This window comes from Hevea brasiliensis, chromosome 18, assembly GCF_030052815.1.
Source record: "Hevea brasiliensis isolate MT/VB/25A 57/8 chromosome 18, ASM3005281v1, whole genome shotgun sequence".
Taxonomy (NCBI): Eukaryota; Viridiplantae; Streptophyta; class Magnoliopsida; order Malpighiales; family Euphorbiaceae; genus Hevea; species Hevea brasiliensis.
The window spans coordinates 27,468,727-27,472,335 of record NC_079510.1 but is presented as its reverse complement, the minus strand read 5'-3'; the positions used below and the strand labels follow the sequence as shown (position 1 = coordinate 27,472,335).

The 3,609-nt window shown below is 36.3% G+C and overlaps 1 long non-coding RNA gene across 1 annotated transcript; it reads right to left on the bottom strand.

The window, feature by feature from the left end:
* Positions 1–2,429: 2,429 nt before the first annotated feature.
* LOC131175961 (uncharacterized) lies at positions 2,430–3,321 on the bottom strand. Its single transcript, XR_009146070.1, has 2 exons — positions 3,264–3,321; positions 2,430–2,695 (listed from the first exon to the last, which is right to left on the bottom strand). It is a non-coding gene; the product is annotated as an uncharacterized LOC131175961 (long non-coding RNA).
* Between the last annotated feature and the right edge of the window lie 288 nt (positions 3,322–3,609).

Sequence of the window (3,609 nt, the reverse complement as noted above, 5' to 3'; positions counted from 1 at the left end):
GACATCATGCATGATGCAATAAACATTACAATTAAAAATTTAATTTTTGGATAATTTGTGGTCTTCCTAAAGGTTAAAAACATAAAAGAAAAAGAAAAAGAAAAAAAAAAGAGTTGTTTTCTTCAAAACCGTGACCTCTCTCTCTCATCCCTCCCTCACCAAAACCTCCACTGAAGCTCATTTTTGAGCTTGAAGAAAACCAAATCGCACCATAGAAACTTCATTTACCATAACTAAACTTTGTTTAGGCAACTAGAAAAGAAGATTAAAGGGGAAAGAAAGAAGAAAAAATTGAAGTGAAGATTGGGAAGCTACACCAAGGTTAGTAAGTTAACTTGAAACTTTTAGTTTAATCCTTGTGTTTTTAGCTTAATGAATTTAGAAATTAACATAAAATAAAAAGAAAACAAGTGTTGGGGGACAAAAGGGAATTTCGGCCAGCTAGGGTTTAAGTTGAGAATGCATGAATTGATTGAATTAAATATGTTAGGAAGCTTGATTGAGTTGAGGAAGTATGTTTATATGTATTGAATTAGTAAAATGTAACAAATTATGGGAATTAGGGTTTAAACCTAGGGTTTGGGAGACGAAATTTTGAGAATTGGTCAAATGGAGTGTTTGACCTTGTTTGAGCTGTAAAATGATCATATGTGACCAATTGTGGTATGTTGGAAGTGTTAGAATTAGGTTTAAATTCGGATTGCTTAGGGACATTCTGCAGGTAGCTGGACCAAGATCCTTTTCAGGGACCAAAACTAAAAATTTACCAACCCAATTGGTATGAGGCCAATTGGGAATAAAACTAGACACAAAATGGCACATTTTTCATTTAGGAATCATGCCCAGAAAGTGACTAAAACCTAGTGAACAAATTGACCAAATCCCAACTTAAGTATTCTGCCCTGTACAAAAATAACCAAATGAACAGTGTTTATTCATTTGGCCATAACTTAGGCTAAGCAGGTCTAAATGACCTGGAAGTTTACCAGTAGAAAGCTGAGATATAGACCTAAAACTTTCATGAAGAACATAGACCCAAATTATGCCCGTAACCAAGTCATTTAGCCACCCGAATTTGGTGAACTAAAACTGCCAGAACCAGTTTAGTGCCCAGAAAATATGGGTTAGGCCAATCTGGTTATTTTAGTATTTGAATTTATATTTCATGTTCGGTTTAATTTTTGAATAAGAATGATTTAAATTCTGTATAAAGGTTATTTTAGTATGTTGTGCACCACTGAGTCATAGTACTCAGCAATGGCTGTTATTGCTATCGCAGATATTGAGACTAGAGGAGCAGCAGAGTGAGCTGCTAAGGATTATGGAGCCATATCCCTGAAGTTCTATCGGGTATATTTTATACCCTGATTGTAATATTTATTTTGATATATGTAAATGTATATACGTGTATAAAATGGTCATGAGCAGTTGTATAAAGCTTGTATTAAATTTTAGTTTAGATTTTTCCTAATGTAAATTTTTAGAATGATGTATCTAAATTGTTTTATCTTTATTGAAATATGAATGGAAATATTTTGTTTTAATTTGAATGAAATTGAATTATAGTATTTTGATGATGTTGAATTTTGGAAATTGAGAAATGATGTTGAAATTGGTTGGGATGGATGTTGAATTGATGAAGTTATTGAGATAAATCATTTGAAGTGCTTTTTACAGGTATTTAAAGAACTGTTTTCTCAAAATACAGATGGCACTCTGCTAAAATTTTTATAAAATTTGCGAAAAAATAAAATGGAACAAAAGTTTTAACTAGTTTTCAAACTCTAATTAAATGTTTTAATACCTAGTAGAAAATGCTCACCACTTATGAAAGTAAGAAAATTGTTTTAAAATTCCTTGTAGGATACTTAATGAGTTATCGGTAGGTGAAGTTCAGTAGTTCATTAGGTATTCTATGAGATCATGTTATGCCTTACAGAGGGATAAGGTGTGACAGCCTCACTTGCAACTCAGCCAAAATAGCTCCATCTCGAGCCAAAGATAGACGGGCATTCAATGATCTCAAAGCTGTGATGGATTTTCTGCTCAAAGCATCAGCAACTACATTTGCCTTCCCAGGATAGTAATCAATCACACAATCATAGTCCTTCAGGTACTCAATCCATTGCCTCTGTCTAACATTGAGCTCCTTCTAGGTTGGCAAGTATTTCAGACTTTTGTGGTCTGTGTAAATGTAGCACTTTTCACCATACAAGTAATGTGTCACGACCCAACCTATGGGCCGGACCGGCACTAGGACCTGGGCCAGCCTAAAGCCCCCGAGGCCCGTAGTAAGCCTTAACTGTTCATTTACCCAATTCTGAGGCCCATTGGGCCCAAATTCAAGAAACCAAACGGACAGAGTCCGGCCATAAAATGGACTTTCCAACGGGGAGTTTTTGACTCACCCGACCTGTAAACACAATAAATACTCAATTGGGGAGCTCAGCTCACCCTCCACATACTCATCAACATAAAATAAATGGGAGCTCAGCTCCCTCATCCAATCCATCAAACATACATAACATATTTAAGTTTACAGGTCCAACATGATAAAAATATTACAGACCAAATTCAAATAAATACTGCTAACACATGCGAAAATTCTAGGAGTAATTAAAATTACACAAACATGGATAAACAACCTGCGAAGGATAAAAGCAGGTTAACCCAGAACAAAATATCCTCCTGTGGCCTGTAAAAATTTTTGAACAGGAGTGAGCGTTCGACTCAGAGAGTAAAATATCAATCTTAACTATAATCTCTATAACTATCTGAAACTAATGCAACCTGTAGAGTGAAATGCAACATTAACATCATATTCACATCATAGCATCAAAAAGGTAATTTGGAGCACTCACACACCCTGTAACATCATTCATAGTATATGGGAGCTGATCCCCTATACAGCTCTCTTAAATCCAACTGTGCCGTGAAGAACTCATTTCGGACTTCCACTTAAATACCAAATCGGGGTCCCTGAAGAACTCAAGCCGTGTCTACCCCGAAGGACCGGGTCCCAGCGAAGAACTCAAGCCGTGTCTACCCGTCCTATCCATAGTCCACACCACATCACACGCACGCCAACGCACGCACACTGCTCCAAATTACCACAACAACACTCATGGCACATTAACAGTTATCAATGCAACATAATTCGTGCCTAGAGTTTAACTACATAAATATATGCATATAAGTGATGCATGGGCATGCTGAACATATAATAATATCGAAATTACAGTTAAAATTAATATTTTACTCACAGACTTGACGACAAATCACTGTGGTGGCTGGGCGGAGGAAGAAGGCTGTCCCGACTCACCTGACAATTTTATTACAATCATTTAATAAATTTGACTCCATACAAACAAGGAAAAAGACCAAATACGTCCTAATTCGTGCCGAAAATCCGGCAGAGTCTCCCCTATACCTAGGACCTACCCAACCTGCAAAAGGGCTTAAAACACACTTCTATATCCACATATCCACAACTCAATCACGTCACACAGCCCCTCCTGGGCCCATTAAATCAATCATTCATCACAATATGTAAAATTTCAATTTAGTCCTTATAATTGATCATTTTTGCAAAAACTGCTCAAATAAGCT